At 39.9% G+C, this 14095-nt stretch overlaps 1 long non-coding RNA gene across 1 annotated transcript; it reads right to left on the reverse strand.

Annotated features, from left to right (window-relative positions):
• Positions 1-10329: 10329 nt before the first annotated feature.
• LOC138852261 (uncharacterized) lies at positions 10330-13113 on the reverse strand. The gene is made up of 2 exons (XR_011391620.1): positions 12983-13113; positions 10330-10474 (listed from the first exon to the last, which is right to left on the reverse strand). It is a non-coding gene; the product is annotated as an uncharacterized lncRNA (long non-coding RNA).
• Positions 13114-14095: the final 982 nt, after the last annotated feature.

Below are 14095 nucleotides of genomic sequence, written 5' to 3' on the forward strand. Positions count from 1 at the left end.
AATACCGATTGATCGACACATCACACATCAGCATAGAGAAGCTTACGACGGCGTTTAAATGGTCCAAGTCGGACCGAAACGTCGTCGTAAGCTTCTCTCTTTTATGTGCGGGTTATTTGTGTATATGGGTGACATTCAAAAGTGGGCCATTGCTAAATGGGAGGTGGACACTAAAAGAAAGCTAGCATCAGGTAGGGTAGGCTCCAAAACCTGGTGGTCCCTGGTCAAGGACAGACAAGGCTATCTGCCTGATAAACTCATTCCACCTAAATAAACGACAGGATGGGGACCACCTCTTACTAGTAGTCAAGAGAAGGCGGACCTCTTTGCTGAACACTTTACTACCAAAATGCAAGTTCCTGATCCAGCAAGGGACCCTCCTTGGCTAGCTGCAAGAACTGTGTCAAAACTGTCAGTGGTGACAATAAGGCAGGAGGAGGCGCATTTCCTTCTTAAATCGCTTGACCAAGCAAAGGCTGTGGGCCCAGACAAGTTGAGCCCAAGATTGCTGAAAAGATGTGCAGACCAGCTAGCAGCACCTCTAACTCGCATCTTTCAGCACTGCCTAGTACAGTGTAAATGACCCTCTCTATGGAAAGAGGCAAATGTAGTCCCTGTTCACAAAAAGAAGAGCAGAGCAGAAATCAGCAACTACAGACCAGTGTCACCCTCCGTCAATCACTGGTAAGATCCTTGAGACAATAATCTCAAGACAAATGACAGAGTTTTTTGACTATCACTCACTACTTTGTGATCGTCAATATGGCTTCAGGAAAGGTTACTCTGCTGCTGATCTGTTGTTAAACCTCTCCACTAAGTGGCACCAGTCACTGGATGAATCCAAAGTCAGCTGTGTGGTAGCACTGGACATTGCTGGCGCTTTCGACAGGGTGTGGCACCAGGGCCTCTTAGCAAAACTTCAAGCACTGGGAATTGCAGGCTCTATGCCATGTCTCCTCAGTGATTATCTTCATGGTAGATCTCTAAGTGTAGTTCTCAATGGAATGGAATCAGCAAGACATCCTATTGGGGCAAGTGTTCCACAAGGAAGCGTGCTGGGACCATTGTTATGGAATGTCTACTTCAACGACCTTCTTCATCTCATCCCAGAATCACATGCATATGCAGATGGCTGTACATTGACATTCACTTATCCAAGAGAAGAAATGCCAGCTGCTCTAAGCTACATCAATCACCAGCTGAGAGCTACATCAGCTTGGGGAAATAGATGGCAAGTAACATTTGCACCTGAAAAAACGCAAATGATGATCGTCTCTAGGCACCATGATGGTAATGCTGGTGCAGTAGTAAGGATGAATGGGAGGGTGTTGGCACCTGGAGAAGAAGTTGATATCCTTGGGGTGAAATTTGACTCCAAACTAACCATTAAGAACCATGTTGTAAATCTTGCAAACAAGGCAGCCAGGAAGCTTACAGCACTTCGCCATATCTCGCATCTACTTGACAGTAGGGGTTGCAAGATTCTGTACGAGGCACAAGTACGCTTGCACCTTGAGTATGCTCCACTTTCTTGGTTTGCCTGCCCCCTCTCATCTCTGCACTGCTTGACAGAGTAGAGAATAGAGCAAGACATCTCATCTTCTCACCTGGACCCATCCTGGATAGATCTGTCATTTCAGCAGAGCCTTCAACATAGGAGGGATGTGGGTGGGCTTACTGTTATGTACAAGGCCAATATTGTCAAAGTACCACACTTGGATCCACTTCGAGGACAGTGTGAAACAAGCTTTTATGCCACAAGATGGGCAGAAAGCAGCAACTTCACTCTGGCTGTACCCTTCTCCAGAACTTCACTCCATCTGAGATCCTATATACCCAGGATGACTCGAGTATGGAACACATTTGTACAGCATAATGATGTCAACGAGCTAAAGTCAGTTGATCAAATGAAAATGACAGATGGCTCCAACTTCATCGGGTTCCCTACTTGTATGTCTCATAACAATAAAAATGCTTTCAAATGAGCTGATGTATGTAACAGCTCTTAGCTTGCCAATAAAGTTAGGAATCCTTAACCTGTAAATATCTTGTCAATAAAGCTAGGGATCCTTAACCTTGTCAAACCCTGTGTAAAAAAGAGAGAGGAGAGAAAAGAGAGAGAGAGAGAGAGAGAGAGAGAGAGAGAGAGAGAGAGAGAGAGAGAGAGAGAGAGAGAGAGAGAGAGAGAGAGAGAGAGAGAGAGAGAGAGAGAGAGAGAGAGAGAGAGAGAGAGAGAGAGAGAAAGAGAGAAAAAAGAGAAAGAGAAAAGAGGAGTGAGAGAAAGAGGAGAGAAAAGGGAGAGAAAGAGGAGAGAAAAGAGAGAAAAGAGAGAGAAAAGAGAAGAAATGAGAGATCCTAAAAAAAAAAAAAAAAAAAAAAAAAAAAAAAAAAAAAAAAAAAAAAAAGAGTCGAAACCCTGTGTAGAAAAAAAAAAAAAAAAAAAAAAAAAAAAAAAAAAAAAAAAAAAGAAAAAAAAAAAAAAAAAAAAAAAAAAAAAAAAAAAAAAGAGAGAAGAGAGAAAAGAGAGAAAAAAAAAAAAAAAAAAGAGAAAAGAGAGAAGAGAGAAAAGAGAGAAAAAAAGAGAGAAAAGAGAGAGGGAGAGGGGAGGAGGTTTCCTGATGGAAAATGTGGACTCCCTTCTGCTTCAACACAAATGTCAACATATACATGTAATTGTTGGTGACCTCAACCAACATCTTATACATAGGGACTTTGATGACCTTCTTGCAGTGTTTGACATGAGAAACTTTGTTGATTTCCCTACTCACATCTCTGGCTCCTCCCTCGACCAGGTAGTGAGCGATCTGTCAGAAGGCATAGTCACTTGCCAACCCTTGGCTATGTTGGATCATCTGACCAAAAGGCTGTCTTTATGACACGGAGGATTCCAACAGAACGAGGTGAAGAATATACATGAACTACTTTGAGCTGAATTTCATGCTACTTTCAGTCCTGAAACCAATCAAAAATCATCTCTATTTCAGTAATATGTCTTCCATACCAAAAACTGCCAAAAAAACATAAAAACCATTTGAAAATACACCATTAAGTTGCTATTTTAAACCATACACATGGTCACCATTTTGTTTTTCATCTTACACCACATGGGAAAGAATTTTTTTTATATCTAGGCCAAAATTTACTGCTCAGTTTATCTGAGTAAGCTGAGCTCATGATGTAGAACTAAGTTAGAGACCCTGGCCTCATGCATAGTTGTACATGACAGACAGTGAAAAAGTTAATATTTTAATAAAATTAAAAAACAGTAAATCCAATGGAAAATTGGAGACAAAATGGTGTGAGCACATGTGCAGACAATAAGAAACTCACATGGGTAGTTACTGGCTTTGCTGCCCAGAAACAATGACACTAGATGCATCTAGGACAAAACCTGAACCGTACAAACTTGTGATTAAGTGGTCTCAGTCCATTTTAGCAAATGCATGACCAGAGAGTCATTTGATATAGTGGATTTAATCCACTTCATGGCAAATTTTATTAGACACCCCCATTAAATATACATGTTGAGCCATTTTCCAGCCAGATTTTTTGCCATCTCTTTTCCTTCTATTTGCCAACAGAAAAAAGAAATCAAGAGTTCATAATCTCTCTTCATAGCTTCTCTCTGTTTCTAGGAAAAAGTATCATAAGTGATGTAGCAAATTAGATACAGCAAAACATACAAAATCGTAATAATGCGATTGCAAACAAACCACGGTATAGGTGGGACTTGAACTCATGGCAAGACATCAGACAGATGATCTGCATTAGGTGCAGAACAGTCAGAGAGGATGCTGCTTTTTATGAGCATCAGTGAAAGTGAAACTGGCATCTTCAATAGTGGCATCAGGAATGGAAGCATCAGCAGAATCCTTCTCAATGGCACTAGTGATGGCCACAAAAATCAAAATCCATTTGTCAAAGTGTGAAGCATGTCACAGACAATAAGCCACAAAAAATTTTAACAGGCAAGGATATTTAGCAATCTCCAGAATAAACTGTGATTTTGTATAGCAGTTCTTATTCAGAAATGAGCAAAATTTTTTTATAATGTTTAGATAACTCAATACAGCTGTTCCACATTATTTTTAAATACATACTACCTCTTAGGTAATTGCTGCATCATTCAAGATGACCATACTCACCAATGATGGTGATCTTTGGGAAACATCTGCTGAGGGAGCTGACAATACATTCTGAGCAGCCCTGTCGGCCTCTGTTTGTAGATCACGTGCATTCTGACAAAAAATATTTTTATAATTATTAGCAAGAGAGCTATTTATTGTATAATCTAAAATTACCTGAAGTTTACTGAAGTTGACTTGAAGTTTGTTTCATGGATCACTTTGCACACAACCTGGTCCCAGACTAGGCTTCCTCTTAACACTGATCAATGAGACTGTTGGTGCTCATCACAGGCAGTCTGATGTAAGACCACAGCCCAGTAGGGAAGATTATGGAAATAAATGGTATATAATACCGACACAATGGAAATATAAACACATATGCAGTATAATGTGATCCTTTATTGACTACGTTTCGCCCACACAGTGGGCTTTTTCATGTCACAAGTCCTTCCACCTGGGGTGGAAGGAACGCGAGTATTTATAGTCAGGTTCAGAATGCTGAGGTCAGGTGGAGAATGCTGCATGTCGAGTGGGGTTATAGAGTCTAAAATCTTGGGTAGCTTGGAAAGGGAGATTGGACAAGTTTGTGAGCAGACCTTCTACAGTGTTCCTCCATTCCTATGTTCTTATGTGGGATAGCGATGAAGAAGTTTCTTGGCAAGTGGTTCAGCTATGTTATAGAAGCCATTATTTTGGTTGAAGTTGTCGGATATAGAGATAAGCGATGATTCCAGGATTCTTCGTTATTGTGTTGTCTTCTCTGGCGTGTGCTTCTTCTGTGGCGATAAGTCTTGAGTTTCTGTAGTTTATTAAATGGTTGAGTGAATTACAGTGTTGTACACAGGCATTCCTTGTATCGTCAGACCTGCTTGCGTATTGGTGTTCTGAAATAGGTGTTTGGAGGTCCCTTGATGTTTCGCCCACGTATAACTTGTTGCAGTCATTACAAGGGATTATGTATACCCCTGCAGAGGGTGGAAGCTTGTCCTGTCTATCACTGGTAATGTCCTTGATGGTCGTGGTTGTGGAGGTAGATACTTGAAATGAGGTATTGGAAAAGATGTTGGAAACATGTTTGGCAATGGAGTTGGTGGGGAGGACTATGTATCTCTTCTCGGCAGTGTCTTCTCTGGGTGTGTTGAAGATGTTTAATGCCCGTCGTCTGCAGTCTCTGATGAAGTGACGAGGATAGTGGAGTTTAGAAAATACTTGTTCAATCATTGTGCATTCTTCTTCAAGAAACTCATTGCTGCAGATTCTGAGTGCACGCAGGAAGAAGCCTATAATTACACCACGTTTGGTTTTGGTGTCGTGGTGAGAGTAAAAGTGGAGAAGATCGTTTTGGTTGGTGGGTTTTCAATAGACTTTAAAACGAAGTTCGTGGTCAGCTTTGCAAAGTAGAACATCAAGGAAAGGAAGAGTGTTGTCGACTTCTTCTTCAAGTGTGAACTGGATTGAAGGCTCGACCTGGTTGAGCTTGTCTTGGAGAGCTTGAACATTGAAGCGTTTAGGAGTTATGAGGAGAATGCTGGGTCTGGTGCAGTGCTCCATCCTTGAGTGGAGGTGACCAGACTGGGTGGGTCATTGGGCTAATCTGGGGGGGGGGGTCATTGGGCTAATCTGGGGGGGTCATTGGTCTAATCCGGGGGGGGAGGTCATTGGTCTAATCCGGGGGGGGGGGGGGGGACATGGACCTGCGCTGCATGGGTCAGTAGGCCGGTTGCAGTGTTCCTTCTTTCTTATGTTCTTAAATCCATCAATAAGGCCAGGAGTCCCCCACGTAGTTCTACATCATGAGCTCAGCTCACTCAGATAAGTTATGAGTGGGAAATTTTTTTGCCTAGATATGAGAGAATGGGTCTGTGTGGTGAGTGTTCACAGAATAAGAAAATTTTTGCCCCAAGTGGTGCATGATGGGAAAACAAAGCTGTAACCATGTGTATGGTTTAAAATGGTGATGCTGAGGTGATTTCTCAGATGGTTTTTAAAGATTTCCAGGTGGTTTCTTAGTATCAATTGATAGGATGGAAAACATACTACTGAAACAGAGATGATTTTGATTGGTTTCAGGACTGAAAGTAACTTGAAATTGAGTTCAAAGTAGTGGTAGTATTCAATTTTTGCTGATGTTTCTGAGAAGGCCTCTCTACACCCCCAGTCCCATTTTATGGGGCTTTTAATAGGTCAGATTCAATTATTAGAATGCTGTAAGCCATGTTCAATCATTTCTGGTTATATTTTATAATCCACAAAACAGAGTAAATTTTCTATTTTTGTGTGAATAAGAATTCAAAATGGAAGGCAAGTGTGATATAGAAGAGGCCTGGGATGTGATTAATGAACAGAGGACATGTTTTAGTGCCAGGAATGTCTATACATATTTTACTTTGAAATTTTTTTTTTAATTTTGTGTAAAACTGGCCAAATTACAGATTTCTATGCACTCTACAGGGTAGATGAATTAGTTGAATGTGTGGTTTCTTGTGCTCAATCAAGGGAACAGAAGGAATACTAGAGAAATACAGTGGACCCCCGGTTAACGATATTTTTTCACTCCAGAAGTATGTTCAGGTGCCAGTACTGACCGAATTTGTTCCCATAAGGAATATTGTGAAGTAGATTAGTCCATTTCAGACCCCCAAACATACAGGTACAAACGCACTTACATAAATACACTTACATAATTGGTCGCATTCGGAGGTAATCGTTATGCGGGGGTCCACTGTAACTAAGAACTTGGTCAAGTAGAGCAATGAAATTGGCTTAAAATAGGACTCAAAATAGTCAAAATTGCCAATGCATAAATCTCTTTTCATTCTTGGAGAGAGAAGGTGCCTGTCTAAGTCATCCTCTTCAGGAGTAGATAGGATTTTCTGTGCCCTCTGAATGCAGTCTTTGGTAAACTGTTATGGAAATTGTAGTGCGGTGAAGATGTGGTTAATGGTGTCACATTTTTCTTCTAAAACTTTGGGGTTGAAAACTCAATAAGCTTACAAAAACAAGAATCCCACTGGTTTTGCCTCTGCCATGATGGAAGTGTACAGGAGGGCCCCACTTATACGGCGGGTTAGGTTCCAGGCTACCGCCGTAAAGCGGAAACCGCCGTAAAGTGGAACACCCTTTTTTTCCACTTACAAATGCATACAAACACTAGATAACAAGTTTACACTAACATATATTATGTTAGCAATAGAACCAGGCATCAAAAAACAATAAAAAAGTACAATACACACATAGTGCACTCATTACTTACCTTAAAATATTTATAGTCTTAATCTAGGGTGAGACAAGTAGTATTTATTGTAAGAAATCAAGTGTGGTATGTATGGTAGTCAGCCAGGCTACCATACCAGGCCACCCCACCCACACATACTATTCTATGATATTTAAGCATCCCAGAGTGATAAAATGTATATACAGTTCACTCATTACTTACCTTAAAATATAGGGTGAGATGAGTAGTATTTATTGTAAAAAATCAAGTGTGGTATGTATGGTAGTCAGCCAGGCTACCATACCAGAGAGAAAGAATGAGTGCATGAGAGAGGACAGGCGCAGTTATGTAAACAAACCAGGCGAAGGTAAGTTTTGTAAACAGTGTACACGTCTGGTTTGTGTACAAGTTACATTGTGTACAGGTTGTCTCTACATTGATACGGTAGAATAAATAAAGAAGAACACTCCCATTCTCATGTAACATCATTTTGAGAAGAAATGACGCTCTGAGTGAAGGCAATGGAAGTAAGTCACTCTGACTGTTTTGGGTTATCCTAGGTTCTCTACACATATGTTGTTATGTATTTATGTTATGTATCGTGTTTATTATATAATTTTGAAAAAAATATCACGGATGGATTAATGAAAATGTGTATATTAACGTAATATACAACATTTAATGATACACCGAGCTCAGACAGCGTAAACAAACAAACTGAACAGGTTGTGGACGATCACTCGGTCAGGCGAAATAGACGGTATTAATACGTGTCCAGTTTTAGTTCATTCATGTACATTTGTAAGAGTTTGTGAAACTTTTACCTTATAATATTTTTATTATTATTATAATAATTAAATCACGAAACAAATACTCTTACACTGTGTACAAGTTAGTACAGAATTATAGCTATAAAGTGAAGGCATACGAAAGGAATATTTTTCTACAGTTATCCCTAGTAACAGGTGACGGGCTAGAGAAAACGTAATTCTTCCGACACTTCTACAAACCGTTTGGTAAACATCTCATATATATTTGTATAAATTTTTATACTGTGGGTGCATGTATCATGTTTGTGTTACATAATGTGTTTCTTATATAATTTTGAAAAAAATATCATAGATAGATTAAGGGAAATGTCTATATTAACGTAATATGCGACATTAATGCGCCCAAGAGATTATTATTATTATTATTACTATTATTATTATTATTGCATCAAGAGTAGAGAGACTCTTAGTGATTTTAATGTGTACCTACATACCAGCACAGTGTGTAAGTTTATTTAGGTACAGGTGTACACAAGTTTAATTATCAAGTACAATACATATAAAATATACAATAACTTTAAAACACTTGAAATTTTGGAAAGTTTCCAGACATAATAAGGAGATGTGCTCAGGGAGAATGTAAACAAACTCGGTGGGCCGCTGTGACCGTATTAGAAAGACAGGTGGGGGGAGCCGTATAGCGAGTTTTGGTCATAATTTGAAATGTTCGTATTAGCGGAACGCCGTAAAGCGAAACGCCGTAAAGCGGGGCCCTGCTGTATAAGATCATTTTTAATAGTAGGTTTACGTAAAACCTTAAATTTCAGATACTGGTCATATTAACAAGACATCTAAAGGGAAACAAGTGTTTTCTCCTTCAATAACGAACTGTATGGAAGATCAACAGAATTAAGAAAGCTCCTGCAGTTTGCAAAGTAGAATCTTCTAGGCAGAATAATGAGGATGCCATTAACATAGCATAACCAGGTAAAGGTTGATTCAAAATGTCAGAGAAACATTCCAAAACAGATGAAATTTAGATTTTCAGTAAACCCCCTTATAAAATGATCTTTTACACCTCTCCCATCATAACAGAAAGAAAAAAGAAGAGGTCTTACTGGCATATTTTTTCAGAGCTCCTCAAGTAAGCAGCCCCAAAGTTTCAGAAGAGGAATGTGACACCAATAAGAACATCTTTCCTGCACTATAATTTCTGTCACAGTTCATGAGAGACTGTAGACAGAGGGCCCAGAAAATCCTATCTAATACCAAAAAACAACCAACTCAGGCAACTTGTCTTTCCAATAGGCAACACCACAGTGCTACTCACCATGGCACTGAAGGGAAATGGTATTAAGGCAGCAGTCATCACATCACAAATCATATGAACTATTACCAAAACAATATAATGTATACAGAACCAATTAACAGCAGCGCTGTTAATTGGTTCTGTATATCTTTTTGTGTGGTTCTGTATGCTGCAACAGTGCAGGCTGTGATAAAAAAATATAAGAGAAAATCATAGAGCTTAGACACCTAAATAGTGGATTAGCAGGCTAAATGCAGTGCCCCAATACCCAAATCATCAGCACCTGATATACAAATTTTTTGTTCTTACCTCATATTCCTTGAGCATATAAGCATAAAAAGCATCATCTATATGACCTGGTGAAGTTCAACTCAGCTTTGTGAAAATATTCTGTGCAACAGTTTATCATCATCAGTATAATTTGCCCTTTAAATGTTCAAACTCTCAACTTTCACAACTGATACCGATCATGTCAATTACTATAATGTACTTCCAATGTATTCTGAAGCTTTAAATATAAAAAGAAATTTATTTTGAAGATTTAACTTTAAAACCAACAAAATCGTACCTCTTTTTCAACAATTCCTAGTTCCCCCTTCTTCATGACCTCTCGGATGATCTTTCCAGCATGATTGGCAACAGCAACAGATGATGATAAGATTCTTGAGAGAAGTGGTGAACTTTGTGATGCTAAAGACATGTTTGAATTGTAGTCTTCTTACACTAATTGTAGTCTTCGTACACTAATTGTAGTCTTCTTACACTAACTGTAGTCTTCTTACACTAACTGTTGTCTTCTTATGCTAAATGCAGTCTTCTTACACTAATTGTAGTCTTCACTAACTGGAGTCTTCTTACACTAACTAGAGTCTTCTTACACTAACTGTAGTCTTCTTACACTAACTGTAGTCTTCTTACACTAACTGTAGTCTTCTTATACTAACTGTAGTCTTCTTACACTAGCTGTAGTCTTCTCACTTTAGATGCAGTGCTCTTACACTAGTTATGTCAACTGGGAAGGGTTCAAGAATGTATATCATTATAATTCTTTAACCTGGAAAGAAAAAAAGTACTGGTAGTCTATTATTTTTTAATATTAATTAAAGGAATAGTGAACTTAGTAATGAAATCATAAAGATATCCTTCAAATACAGTAGGTACTGTATTCATCTGCCTTCTGCTTTAACCACTAGCAAGCTTGAAAATTAAAAAGGCCAGACAGTTTACCAACTATTATTGGAAATGCCTGAAGTCCCTTGAACTGTATATATGCCTAGAGACACAGATGAGAAAGTATTATCATAATTTACACCTGGAAAATTCTAGAGGGACTTGTTCCAAATCTAGATACCAATGGTGAAATATACTGACAGGTATGTGAATAAAGCACATTACCAAGGATGTGGTTTATGGAGGTTATTGAGACGATGTCTTGTCCACCTGAGATTTTATCAATCCATTCCAAATCTGCATGCAAAAAAAAAAAAAAAAAATAATTCCCTACAATAGTCAGACAGTGCAAAATACCCAACAAAAAAGAAGGGGATGCAGTGAGAATCAAAGCCTTTCCAACACCTTTCCTTCATATATAAAGAAAATTATGAAAAGACAAATACTGTAGTTGATGAATTCACTAAGATAGTTTCTGAGCAGTTGGACTGTAGTGTCTACATTGGATTGCTTGCAGCAAGCACCAATGATCTTGCTGATCAGTCAATTAATCTAGAGGCCAGATCTGGAACTGGGCCAGTGGTCTGTGACCCAGGAATCAACAAGCACACACAACTACATCAAGGTCTAACTTCCCTAGACATATGCTTTATTTGGTACTTGCTTGGTCAACCAGACTGTTACTACTGGCAGACTGTTGGCTCACAAATCCATCACAGCCTGTGTGATTAGGCACATGATGTAGAGATACTTGCTCAGTTTCTGCTTTAAAGGCTTTTACACTTGTCCCACAAGTGTTTCTGATATCTTCTGGTAAGATGTTGAAAAATCTGGGACAAGTGATGTTGATACAGTGTTCTTTTACTGTGCCCAGGGCAACCCTGCTTTTCACTGGGTTTATTTTGAACTTTCTCCCATCTCTCTCACTCCAGTATGCTGTTAATGAAGTGTGTAGATTTGGGACTAGGCCCTCAAGTACTTTCCACATACTATATACAGTATTACTGTATATCTCTTCCTCCACTCCAGCAAGTACAAATTCAAGACTTTGAGAAGTTTCCAGCAATTAAGGAGCTTTATTGGTTGTACGTAGAACATAAATTATCTCCCTATCTGTTCCAGCTCTAATATTTCTCCTGGTCAGAATGGGGCCATTAACACTGAACAATATTCTAAAGAAGAGAAAACAAGTGATTTGAGAAGTTTTACCCTTGGCACAATTTTCCTTGTTTAGAAAGTTCTCATTATCTACATCGTCATTTTCCTGGTTGTTGGTACATTTTCCGTATTGTGTTCTTTGAAAGACATATCAGCCAACCTAATTTCTCACAAGTCTTACAGGTGTTCCTCTCAGACTAACTGATGATCCTCTTGGATTTTGTATGCAGCATTCCCTAGCTGGAACTTATCACCAATGAACATCATGCTGTCAATAACTAGAGCCTATAACAAGATTCTGTTTGGACTTTTAACCCAGAGTTAGTAACCCAAGATAGCCCAATAGTCAGTGAATCATCGGAAACAGTCGGTCTTGCTTCCACTGGGATCCTTCAAGATTCTTCCCCAGGATGCGACCAACAACAGTCTACTAATACCCAGGTACCTACTTACTGCTAGGTGAATAAGAGCCACAAGTGTAAAGAAGCATAACCAATGCTTCACCCATGCCAGTGAGCAAACTCAGGTCCCTCAGTGTGTGAGCTGAGCATGCTATCAACTGAAGAAATCAAGTCCAAGCTAGGGAAGAGAAGGTCAAATCCAGTTCCTTGGATCAAAAGCCACTCGCCAGTATCACTGAACCTCCCATGAGAAGTACACATGACATGGTACCTAATGCTGACCAAAATATAATAGGTGTGTTCTCCACAGGTACCAGTATACCTAACTTCCTCCTCGACATGTATCAGCATCCTTAACACAGATACCAGCATCCTAACTCCCTCTTCCTGAGGTACCAGTATATCAAACTCCATCTTCCAAAGGCACCAGTGTGCCTAATTCCCTCCTCCACAAGTACATGTGCACCTAACTCCGTCCTCCACAGGTACTAGCATACCTAACTCCCACTACCACAAGTACTAGTATACCTAACTCCTTCCAACGGTACCAGCATCCCTAATTCCCTCCTCCACAAGTACCAGAATCCCTAATTCCCTCCAACACAGGTAACAACATTCCTAACTCCATTCTTCAAGGGTACCAGCGTCCATAAATTCGTCACGACAGGTACCAGTGTCCCTAACTCCAGCTTCAACAGGTATCAGCGTCCCAATTTTGTCCTCCACAGGCACCATTGTGCCTAACTTCCCCTCCACAAATACCAGCATCCCCAATTCCGTCATCCATAGGTACCGGTGTACCAAACTCCCCTCCTCCACAGGTACCAGCGTACCTAACTCCTTCCGCCACAGGTACCAGAGTCCCCTGCTTCGTCTTCCACAGGTAAAAGTTACACTGGACAGTAATAATGACACAACAATAACACAGCTCTGGTTTGTTTTGATATCAGTGTTACCATACCAGCCAGCGCTGCCTCGCTCAACACCCGCTACTTTGTAGCGTTAAATGATAGTGATGAGTGCGGTGGTGTCTATGATGTTAGTATGGCTTAGCGCTTCTTTTTTATTATAATAATAATAATATGATGTTAGTAACAGTGATGCATACGTGGTGGTGCCGAGTGTGATGAGGTGGTAAATCACATTGACATTAATGTTGAATATAATACTGCTGATAAATTAATGAACACAATGATGGTAGTGGTGTTGATGACAAAGTGTTAGGTGTAATAGTGTTAGTGGAGGAGGGAGTGTAAGTGGTGGTGCCACCTATCATACACTCAGACATGAACAGCGTCGTGCTGTGTGTAAAGAGACTCCCACGAGGCCTTACAACTGGAAGTGCACTTCAAAATCTCATAGACCAGGGTAACACTGCTGCCATGGATAAGGTCTGCTATTTATCTGAACATTTTTCATTATGCTGAGAAAGATAAGATAAGATTTCGTTCGGATTTTTAACCCCGGAGGGTTAGCCACCCAGGATAACCCAAGAAAGTCAGTGCATCATCAAGGACTGTCTAACTTATTTCCATTGGGGTCCTCAATCTTGTCCCCCAGGATGCGACCCACACCAGTCGACTAACATCCAGGTACTTATTTACTGCTAGGTGAACAGGACAAAAGGTGTAAGGAAACGCGTCGAAATGTTTCTGCCACGCCGGGAATCGAACCCGGACCCTCCGTATGTGAAGCGAGAGCTTTGCCAGCCAGACCACGGGGTCACAGGGTCACCTCTAAGCAAGATCCCAGGACTTCTATAATGGATCAAAACTCGTATAAACTTTCTATTATAAGGTGGAATATTGCATCACATAGCAAAATATTTCCTGACCTTCACCATAGAGTAACCACCGAACCCATTGATGTGTGTCTACAAGAGTGCAGTCCCTGAAAAATCCCAGCCCCCTAAATTATCATCATTTGTTACATATAACCTCAAATCT

This window comes from Cherax quadricarinatus, unplaced genomic scaffold (genome assembly GCF_038502225.1).
Source record: "Cherax quadricarinatus isolate ZL_2023a unplaced genomic scaffold, ASM3850222v1 Contig5946, whole genome shotgun sequence".
Classification (NCBI taxonomy): domain Eukaryota; kingdom Metazoa; phylum Arthropoda; class Malacostraca; order Decapoda; family Parastacidae; genus Cherax; species Cherax quadricarinatus.